Source organism: Myxocyprinus asiaticus, chromosome 33 (assembly GCF_019703515.2).
Source record: "Myxocyprinus asiaticus isolate MX2 ecotype Aquarium Trade chromosome 33, UBuf_Myxa_2, whole genome shotgun sequence".
NCBI classification, from domain to species: Eukaryota; Metazoa; Chordata; class Actinopteri; order Cypriniformes; family Catostomidae; genus Myxocyprinus; species Myxocyprinus asiaticus.
In genome coordinates, this window is record NC_059376.1 from 15,995,975 (window position 1) to 16,008,148 (window position 12,174).

The 12,174-nt window shown below is 36.6% G+C and overlaps 1 pseudogene; it reads right to left on the reverse strand.

Moving 5' to 3' along the window:
* Positions 1–12,174, reverse strand: part of LOC127424593 (glycerol-3-phosphate acyltransferase 2, mitochondrial-like) — a 50,131-nt pseudogene that overhangs the window by 16,217 nt on the left and 21,740 nt on the right.

The following is a 12,174-nucleotide window of genomic DNA, read 5'->3' on the forward strand; positions in this document are numbered from 1 at the left end:
CCCTTTAGCATCAATGACAGCGTGCAGTCTTTTGTAATAGTTGTCTATGAGGCCCCAAATTCTTGCAGGTGGTATAGCTGCCCATTCTTTGGTCGTCTTTCATGAACCGCACGTTTGAGATCTCCCCAGAGTGGCTCGATGATATATAGGTCAGGAGACTGTGATGGCCACTCCAGAACCTTCACCTTTTTCTGCTGTAACCACTGGAGGGTCAACTTGGCCTTGTGCTTAGGGTCATTGTCGTGCTGGAAAGTCCAAGAGCGTCCCATGCGCAGCTTTCGTGCAGAAGAATGCAAATTGTCTGCCAGTATTTTCTGATAACATGTTGCATTCATCTTGCCATCAATTTTTACAAGATTCCCCGTGCCTTTAGAGCTCACACACCCCAAAAACATCAGTGAGCCACCACCATGCTTCACAGTGGGGATGGTATTCTTTTCACTATAGGCCTTGTTGACCCCTCTCCAAACATAGTGCTTATAGTTGTGTGGAACTCACATGGTCCATCCACACTGAAGTCATTGTGAAGAAGGCTCATCAGCACCTCTTCTTCCTGAGATGGCTGAGGAAGTTTGGAATGAACCGCCACATCCTCACACGGTTCTACACCTGCACTGTAGAGAGCATTCTGACTGGCTGCATCTCTGCCTGGTACGGCAATAGTACAGCCCACAACCGCAAAGCACTGCAAAGGGTGGTGCGAACTGCCAGACACATCATCGGAGGTGAGCTTCCCTCCCTCCAGGACATATATACCAGGCGGTGTGTGAAAAAAGCTCGGAGGATCATCAGAGACTCCAGCCACCCGAGCCATGGGCTGTTCTCACTGCTACCATCAGGCAGGCAGTATCGCAGCATCAGGACCTGCACCAGCTGACTCCATGATAGCTTCTTCCCCCAAGCAATCAGACTTTTGAACTCTTGATCTCCCACGATCAAAATACATCAGCACTGCACTTTATTACTCTTATATCTCACACCGGACTGTCATAAATTATATTACTATTATATTATATTCTCTCTTAACAACTTACTATCAAACGACAGCCTGAATGTCAATACAGTACAATACAACCTATTGTACATTCTATATATACTGCTATATATACTTTGTTTTATTGAATAATGTGTATCTATGTTGTGTGTATTGTATACTGTAATGTGTATGTTATTATTTGTATATTGTGTTGTGTGTAATTATGTGTATATTAGACTTTAAATTGTGCTGTGTTAATTTGATGTTATTGTAATTGGTATATGTATCATCACTGTCACGACTGCTATGTTGATCGGAACTGCACCCAAGAATTTCACACACCATTGCACTTGTGTATATGGATGTGTGACAATAAAAGTGATTTTATTTTATTTTGATTTGACCATAAAGCTCTATTTTGGTCTCGTCACTCCAAATTACAGTGTGCCAGAAGCTGTGAGGCGTGTCAAGGTGTTGTCGGGCATATTGTAACCAGGCTCTTTTGTGGCATTGGCGCAGTAAAGGCTTCTTTCTGGCAACTCGACCATGTAGCTAATTTTTGTTCAAGTATCATTGTATTGTGCTCCTTGAAACAACCACACCATCTTTTTCCAGAGCAGCCTGTATTTCTCTTGAGGTTACCTGTGGGTTTTTCTTTGTATCCCGAACAATTCTTCTGGCAGTTGTGGCTGAAATGTTTCTTGGTCTACCTGACCGTGGCTTGGTATCAAGAGATCCCCATATTTTCCACTTCTTAATAAGTGATTGAACAGTAATGACTGGCATTTACAAAGCTTTGGATATCTTTTTATATCCTTTTCCATCTTTATAAAGTTCCATTACCTTGTTACGCAGGCCTTTTGACAGTTCTTTTCTGCTACCCATGGCTCAGTATCTAGCCTGCTCAGTGCATCCACGTGAGAGCTAACAAACTCATTGACTATTTATACACAGACACTAATTGCAATTTAAAAAGCCACAGGTGTGGGAAATTAACCTTTAATTGCCATTTAAACCTGTGTGTGTCACCTTGTGTGTCTGTAACAAGGCCAAATATTCAAGGGTATGTAAACTTTTGATCAGGGCCATTTGGGTGATTTCTGTTATCATTATGATTTAAAAAGGAGCCAAACAACTATGTGATAATAAATGGCTTCATATGATCACTATCCTTAAATAAAAGACAGTTTTTTTACATGATCAGTCATATTTTCAAAATCAATGCCAAAATTTCACAATTTCTGCAAGAGTATGCAAACTTTTGAGCACAACCGTATATAGGTGGATAGCCTGAGGAGCAATGAAAAATTATATTAGAGGCTGATGTGTGGACATTTTTATGAAGAGGATGAGATATGAAGAAAAAGAAACTGAAGACAACTTTACAATTAGCTCTATGAATGAACTGAAAGCTTGTTGTGTGTGTGTGTGTCTGTGTTAGAAAGAAGTGTCTGTGTGGAGAGGAGAGATAGAGACAGATCAAATGTGCCACAGCGAGAGGAAGTGGCAAAGTCGACAGTTCTGTGGATTCAAGCAGTATGTTTCTAATGCTTGTAAAAATCTTTCCACGCAAAGGACTAAAAATTCATTCAGACAGAGCTGAGCCTCTAGAAACCAGAATAATAAAACTGATTAAAGACAGACAGGTGCAGTGCAAAGCAGAAAATCATCTGCGCACAGAAATGCTAAACTAGAGAGAATATTAAACATTTATGGCTAAATCTTTATTTGAGCAGAGATGCAAGGTGACAGAGGAAGTAAAAGCCAAGCAAAATTAATTTTCATTCAGACATACAGCATTGCTTTAAAGGAAAAGTTCACCCAAAAATTTAATTTACTCACCCTCATGTCATTACAAACCCATGTGATTTTCTTTCTGTTTTCCGGGGAACACACAAGGAGAAATTTTGAAGAATGTTACAGTGACAATGCAGCAGACAGAGGCCAGTGGCTGTCAAGCACCAATAAGAACAAAAGAAGCATCAAAACATGTCCATGTGAAGCCACATGATATCTTTGTGTGAGCAACACAATTTAAGCTGTTATTCATTGAAAATGTTGAGACAGGTGTCTCTGCAGAACAAAAATGGGTGTTTCCCAATCAGTGGGCATTTTCAAACTGGGATGTGCATTTTTCAACCGCTTTACTCGATTTGTTTACTAGATAGAGATTCCCTACTTTCATTGAATAGTTGAAAAATGGCAATCATGGTTTGAAAGCATGCACTGATTGGGAAATGCCCATTTTTTGTACTTTTTTTATCCCAATTTGGAATACCCAGTTCCCAATGTGCTTTTAAGTCCTCATAGTCGCGTAGTAATTCACCTCAGTCCGGGCGGCGGAGGACGAATCCCAGCTGCCTCCGCGTCTGAGACCATCAACCCGCGCATCTTATCACGTGGCTTGTTGAGCGTGTTGCCACAGAGACATAGCGTGTGTGGAGCTATTTTCTATGGATACAAGTGGCATGAAAATACAGATCCATTTAATTGAATGGGGACAGACTGAAATCTCAATCCAAACAGTTGGTCTAGATTACATTCAAAGAACAAAGTTCAAATCAGGGATGTGCGGAACAACTAATTTCACTTCTGTTTAAACTGAAATTTTGGAGTCGACTAGTCTAAAAAGAAACCAACCTTCAGAAAACAGTCAATAAAATTGTTTATGTGACCCATTTAAAATATTCAATCTATTCCAAATCCGAAGCGAAATTCTGCAGAAAAAGGGCACTTACAGTATCTGAGACGTGCATGCCTTGCATTATGATCAGTGCACATTAAATATAGAACATGACATGCATTCACTTAATCAACGTTAGCGAATACAGGCATATTTATTGAAAACAATTGAATGAATAGTGCAGGACAAACTGAGCAATCCAGCCTGTTCTAAACTAAATTCACCAAGTAAAAGTTACTTAACATACTAAAACAGTCAGGACAAGTTACTTAACATATTAAAACAGGACATTGTTGAATATAATTAACAGGTAAGCAAAATCTATGAGAGAAAAAATGTGCTGAAAAGTTGCACGTATTTCACGATGTGCAGTTGTGCGTTAGCCATTGACCTCAATACAGTATGACAGCTGTTCGGTAGTGAACGTTAACCAATAACAGTTGTGATGGAAAAGAAAAATAGCTATAGGTTAGAAAAACAAAATAAGCTTGTGATGTAGCCTACAATAAACCTAAGGTATTCTAAACATGACGTGCACACAGAATAATAAATAGTTTAATCCGTTAAGCAGTCGGCATCTCATTGAAAATAGCCTTCTTATTCAGCAGATAAAAAAAAAATGCCATACCTAGCCTAAAACTGTCATTTTCAAGGCTACTTACTCAAAAGCATAATTTTTTTTTTTATGAGCAAATATTAACATGTCAACACGGTCCAGTGAAAGACGGGACCTCACTGAGGTGGCTATCCTGCGCTTGAAAGCAGGAAAACAACTTACAAGCATGCACAGATTTAAAGAATACTCAAATGTGAAAAAATCCATAGGGACATGATAACTGTTGGACATGATATGAATAAACAAAAAATTTATTAATTTAATTTAATTAAAAACACAGGAATCGATACAATATAGTGAGAAAAAGAATCACGATTTATGATTGTCATTGTACAGAAAAGAGCAGTGTCCATGTTCTTTAAAATATCTCCTTTCGTTTACCAAGGAAGACAGTCATATGGATTTGGAAACATCACAAGTGTTCTGTTTTTTTTATTCCAGACCTTTGAACGTCATGAGGGGAAATATATGACAGAATTTTCATTTTGAAATGAACTATTCACTTAACTCTGTCTCTCCTACACTCAAATCTCTTCCAAATCCATCCTGAGAAGTATGATAAGCTCATGTGCAATTCCAGGCTTGACAGATTATTTCCTCTGCACACTTACTCAAGTCAGAGGCTCCACGTATGCAGTAACTACTCAAAGCCCCTTAATATGAACACATATCAGACCTTCTTGCTATCAAGATCCTGCAGATTATGCCACATCCTGTTTCGAGATTTACAAGACTGAGAAACCGGCTTGCAATCACAATGTCCAATTTTTTGTAAATGTAAAATTGCTCATAAGACATTCCTCCAAGAGATTCTGAAAATAGTATGATTCTGACAGTAAAACAAGAGGATGAAGACACTTATTATCCTCCTCCAGGCATCAGTGAGGCAGAGCAATGGATCATGGTACCTCCTCCTAAAACATCTGCACTCTCCAGGTGCCCCATCGTCATGGGAACCACCGTGTCTATCTAAAAGGGTTACTAATGCAGCCTCACACAGGTGACTATCTTTCCTGAGATGCCCCAGCTTGAACCGGTATCAGTGGGACTCAAAACCAGTGTGATTTCCCACCGAAGACTACCAAACATATTAAACGCAAGCTGTGCTGGACACAGCAGCTCAGCGCCTGAGGCGACAGTCTGTTTCACTTGTCTTATCTTCTGCTGCATCTGAGCAATTCAAGCAGAGAAGCACACTCAGCTTTTGCGGGGGCTTACAGAGGTCATGACTAGAGAATAGAGACTGTCCATCTCAGCTTCCTGCTCTGAGTCCAAATCTTCTGGGAGCAAGATGACACCCAGCCTCTGAAGAATTGCCCTGAGGAAGAGGATCACAGAATGCTGTCAAATTAACAGTGACTAATGGCACATTCATTTACAATATTTCTCTAACAAATGAAATAGGAATGTAAATGAGACTTAAAGGGGCCATTTCATACACTTCTGCAGCATTGTATTTTTTTCCATGAAGTCCACTTATAATGTCACTCTCGGTTTTAATTACATGGTTGCAATTTAGTTTTTCCACAACTCATCTCTGTGTCTTTTGGTGTTTAAAAAGGATAGTTCACCCCCCAAACATTACAATTCTGTCATCATTTACTCACCGTCATGTTGTTCAAAGACCGTATGACTTACTCTTTTCCGTGGAACACAAAAGGAGATGTTATGTAGAAAGTTAGCGAACAACAGCCTTCACAATTCACTTTCATTTGCACCCCTTTTTTCCATCTCCTTTTGGAACGACATGAGGGTGAGTAAATGAGCACAGAGTTTACATTGTTTTGTGAACTTGGCCTTTAACAGGCTGTTTTTGCTACTGTATGTTTAAGACTTGTTCATTTAAATGACTTCTTATGAATGTCTATCTGAATACGTTGACGTGTAAACGAGGACTGTCATATGTCAATGGTTCTGATATCAATACTGTGACTATTTTTGAATGACCCATTTTTGTATTCCATAAATGATCTTTTTGGAGTGGGGAAGGAGCTTTGCATTGTGAACATTGTATAATGTTACAGTATATCAAACTCTTATTTTAAAAGAGCGACAAAAATTTCCAATTCATTTTCCAAGTGATAAATACTGTATGTTCCATTTAAATAAATGGTGAAATGACATTTTTCATTTGCATTCTTCAAAAAAAAAAAAAAAAAAAAAAAAAAAATACTAGAAAATAAAATATAAACATTAAAGTTGCACTTAATATTTTTTTATGTTTTGCTGGCCAAAACTACAGTGGTCTTGTGTTTAATAGTCAGTTATATTTAATTAATTGAAAAGTGTCTTTTATCAGGGTTAACTGAGATAAAGCGAGTGATATTTGGCACATCATGTGATCTTAATATGTCAGTCCCACTGAGGCAACCCTGTTCCAAGTAGAATAATACAGCTGTTTTTAGGCCACTGATGTGACTGGTCTTCATCTCATTTTAAAATATACTATCATTTCTGTGTGTAAACCCTTTTTAACTAGGAAAAATATTGAGTGTACCTTAACAGAAAAAAAAAAAAAAAAAAAAATCTACATTATGATTACATTTATATTCATGTGCGTTCTGTTTCCAGTGGCAAATGATCATACATAATCAAACCATGAGCTTGATGCATATCATAAATACATTAACAATTACTGTCACAGATATGTACAAACAGCTATTAAGTAATTATTGTTATAACCTTGTAAAAAAGCACAAACTTCCCCTTGCATTGAAGGTGAATCCAAGTCTTCCATGACCTAAATGGGGAAACTGTCTGAGCAAATTAATGAGCAACATCGCTCTTTTTAACTTTACCAGTATGGTTGACATACACATAGTTACAACGTTAAAATAAACTGGTAGAGCGTGAACTGGGACATGAACTGTAACTGTGGGGGTATTCAATAATAGGGCTGGGTGATATAGCTAAATAAATATCTCACTTTTTTTTTTGAAGGCTTTTGATACATATCTCACTATTTAAAAGGGTGTTTTCCTCCAATCAGAGGAATCATCATTTCAACCAAACAGCCATTTTAACCAATTAGATTCAAAATGTTTAATGCAAGATGTAAAATAAAGGGGAAAATATAGTCAAGACATGAATTATTTTATTTACAACAGCAATATAAACAGACATTTATTTTTACTAAAACACCGAAATGGACTGTTTGAACGGATTAAAGGTGCAATCAGTAATATTTTCGCTTATGTAGTGCTGACCTAGTGGCGTAGATGCTGCATCACGCAAGAACATAAAGTCTTAGTTACCAGTGCCATTTTAGAAATGCGCTATTCGCAGTCAGCTACAATGAATTTAAAGTGTCCAATAGCGGGATTATCCAGGATTCTCAAAGATTGACATGACTAGAGTTTTCATCTCATGTGAGTGTACATCATGTAAAATGTATTTTTCAAAAATACTATTCTTTCTGTTGTTTAGCAATTAGCAAAAATAAATAAATAAATAAATAAATCGCTGAGTGCACCTAAAATGTGAGACTCTCGGAGTCTTTACACTCACATACTCACGAGTCATAAGATGAGGAGAGGGCCTTGAAAGTCTAGGAACACACTCTTTAGGACACTAATGGCAAAATAAAAAAACTCAATATTGCAAAATTTCATATTTCCAGTAAAATCATTGCAAATATAGCCTGATTTTCGATATTATCTTCCAACCCTATACAGTAACAACCCAAAAAAGGTTTCTAATCAAACTATGCATCTGCAGGGGCTATAGAGTGTGCTATTTTGGAGTTTAAAGTGTACGTATATTAACCTTAGCCAGGTTAGTCGGACCTGGGCTGGATAGAGAGTTTAGGGAACTCTCAAGTTGTGGCAGAACAGAGTAAGACAAATCAAAGCGTAATCAATGCCGCTTTGACGAACACACACGTACACCAGTGGAGCTTTCTGCAACACACACGCATGAAATTAGAGGACACTTCAGTGCAGGGAGAAATACAGTTCAGTGTTAAGTGCACACTTGAAAATTATTAACCAAAATTAACCCATAAATGAACTGTTTTTTTTTTTTTTACTTCAGAGTATGGCTCCTACACTACAGTGTGTTTCTAGACCATTTGTACAAACTGTGCTAATATCCCTGAACTTCTGAGATCGATTAAATTACATTCAGACCCAGCAGCACAGCTGTGTCAGCAGCCACATTATGGTAAAAACAATATTTTCCATTGTGACTCTGAAAAAATATTCGACCCAAAAAACTGATTGTAAATTATGTATACTTGCACTCCTGAGTCTATTCTGCAAAAAATACAAAATAAAATAGTAAATGCTGTGAGGTTTGTGCTTAAAAGTGAAATAATAAATAAATATCTGTAAATAGAACAAGACAAAATACTCTAATGTTAAAGATTAGTAGTCAACCTATATTGTTTTTTGGCTGATGGCAATACCAATATCAAGAGAGCAAGGTGGCTGATGGCCAATATAAAGCTATTCATACAATTTAATAACAGCAAATCAGACGTCCACAAAGTTGCTGAATTTAAACCAATGAAAATACCTGAAAACAGAATTGTCCATTATCCATTGATAAATCTGTCATTAGATTTCCATACCTGCACAAGCGGGTACAGTTAACAGCTAAAGCAGATACTGTAATCTCAAAATGACCACATTTTGGCTAAATAAACATCCTAGCTCATACTGTATGTGGTTCACCACTATTCAAGATGCATTCTTTGAAAAAAAGAGAATGACTTAATATCCAATTTAGCTTCTCAGTTACATTTATTTTGTTTTAAGGGTGTTTTTACTGGAGACAAAGGCAAAGATACTAATCAAGAATAGGATTGTTTTTTGTGGTGTACGTGAACTTCTTCCACATTATTTAGATTGCATGGTCCAGGATTCCATCGGTGTACAATGTGTTCAGCTGTGGTTCAGGTGGGCGGCAAGTTTCTGAACTGCAGGTGAGCTCAATATTTTCAGGAGTGATGCATAACATGGTTTTAAAATCAGACAGCAGATTAAATGTACTTATACCATCTGTAAATCTGTTCTCTGATGTTTTGTATAATGATTCCACTTGCACTAAATGGATGAATCACACACAACCCAAATGGCACAAAAAGCTTATCAGAGTGTGCTTTAATAGCCATATAAAGGGTTATGTGTGACCAAAAGCCTGGGGTGAAAAATCTGACTGCAATAAAAATAAATGTGTAAACAGGATAGATGAAAGAAAGGGATGAGAGAGAGAGAGAGAGAGAGAGAGAGAGAGAGAGAGAGAGAGACGAAAAGACCATTCTGAAATAGAGAGCAGCCTTCATGCATTCAGCTTCCTGTGTTTAATTCACAACATTATAGAGCAAAATCGAGAATAATTGAGTTTGTGTCAGAAAAGCACTGCAATTGTGAAAAAAGTAAGATCAAGGGAAACAGTGGTAAAAGAAGAAAGGCAGCAAAGGCAAATAACATGTATGAAGAATGAAGGCAATGAATGCATAGATAATGTGATGCCTACAGGGTGAAAAATTGATGTGATAGAAAGTGTTGAAGGAATGAGGAAGGTGGTATAGAGAATGATTATGTTTTGTGTTTGTGTTACCAGTCTTCTGGCACGGTGTAAAGCTGCCAGCTGGTTGAGGTTAACCTGCACACTACAGAACATTAAACTCAAGAACTTCAGCAACACCCAGCTCACCAGCCTGAGAGACAGAGAAGGAAAGGAAGTTTGGTGAGAAACCAGTTTATAATATCTATTTGTAGATGGGCAGTGTCCTGCAGTGTAACATGCCACACTTCATATAAAACTTTTTTAGACAACATTTCCTAATCCTTGTGTAATTATTATATATGGAGTTTTCATAAAATTTTATATTTATTGAGAGAATACATGGAATACTTGTATTTTTTTAGTGGACTGAGAGAGAAAAAAGTTGAAGGTGAATAAGAAATTACTTTAAAAAGTAATGTTAGGGAACCAGTTAAGACTCCTAAAATATACACTTTCTGTTATACAAGGGTAGCTGAAAGGAACAGAAAGGAACTTTTCAACATAGATTTAGGTAAAATTGATATGGGAAATTGTATATTTAAGGTGCTATTACAAGGTGAAATTACAAGCTTCCCCTTTTAGCTTTTTTGCATTTTACTTATAAAGTTTACTTTTAAAATTGAAAACACTGTATTTCATGCAGTGTATCAATTAAAGTCTTAAAAATCACATGCATAATAATAAATAATCAATACAAATAGCTTTATATAGAAGTATAGGATGTCAAACTGCAGGACACTGCTGTCACTTCTTTACATGTCATATCAATCACCCACATACACAACTAGAGGAAGTTTAGACACACCTACTCATTCTTTATTAATACTTTTTTCCATTTTATTCAGTTTGAGAAACAGGATCTGGGTTTGGTAATTTATAAATGATATTCATTTTTGTTTTTGAATGAGATGTGTTATTTAATGAGACGGAAATAGGAAAGAGCATTGCAAAAACAAAAGCTGGGGGAAAAAAACTGTTGCAGAAATGTACTTGTCTAGTGTTTTTATATACTGTAAATTCTGCAACGATTGTCGACCACAAATATCGCCGAACCCAACATGTTTTCTTTCCTTACACTGGAACTTAATACACCTTTAAAATCAAGCAACCCACGCAACCCCCTTTAATTTTGTAAATTAATTGTTAAAATAATGAAATTGAGATTTTTCTAAAAAGCAACAAAGGATTTATAAGATCATGAGAAACAAATTCTGTCAAGAGTCCAAACATTTGACTGGAAATGAATATTTACAAGTTAAAATCTTCAAAGTTTATGTCCATGTTGTTCGTCAACTACCCAGATAAATGGAAAAGCAGTTGAGACGTTTTTGATCTTAAAAGTAGGGATGTCCCGATACTGATACTGGTATCGGGTCCGATACCGCACTCATGTACTGTTACTCTTCCTTGTAAAAATGCTCCGATACCAAAAACAGATACCATCGGATGTAAATCCCATTATGTCCTAGTGAGATTATTTAGCAGCAAAAGTTGCGATTTAATGAGATAAATATATAGTTTGCATGTAATTCAAATGTGAGCGCTTGTGAATGTGTGGAGACAGTGTTGTGATGCTCGTACCTTTTAAAGCTCCTTCAAGGTTCATACAGGGAAAACAACGTCATGAGCATTGCACGCTGCTCTGTTTGTAGCAGATGACATTAAACAGAGTGCAAATTCACGTTGTAGTGCAAGGCACATACAGAGTACATACTTATTTAATTAAATAGCAGCCTTTTGCGGTTTAATAATAATTTTGAATCACATAACAACCGGCTTTTCCAGAGTGGGAAGCTGCTGAAGTCAGAGCTCCTTGGTCAAAACAACACAGAAACACTTCAAAATAAAAGCTCCGCTAAAATAAAAACATTTATAGGAAAAAAAGTATGTAAGAAGTATGATTGTAATACTACTACTACTACTACTACTACTACTACTACTACTACTACTACTACTACTAATAATAGATCAGCTGTAATTGTATTTTACTTAAGCAGTATCTAACATCTGTGATGCTCTGTTATGTAGCACTATTTGACAAATATAACTCCAATGTTGTGTTTTGGATTGTGCTGAGAGTTTCTGTATATAACCACTTAATTTGATAAAAAATAATATAATATTAAGCTGAAAATTAATTGTTATATTTTCATTTGATTAAAATTTTAATACATTCATTTATTTAAACACCTTTTTTATGATAAAATTTAAATAAACTGTTGATATGGAGTTTAGACAAAAAAAACAAAAAAAAAACAGGCATTAGACTTGGTATTGGCGAGTACCAAAAATGAAGTATCAGTACTCGTACTTGTCCCCCCCCCCCCCCAAAAAAAATAAAAAAATAAATGGTATCGGGACATCCCTACTTAAAAGGAACTGACAAAT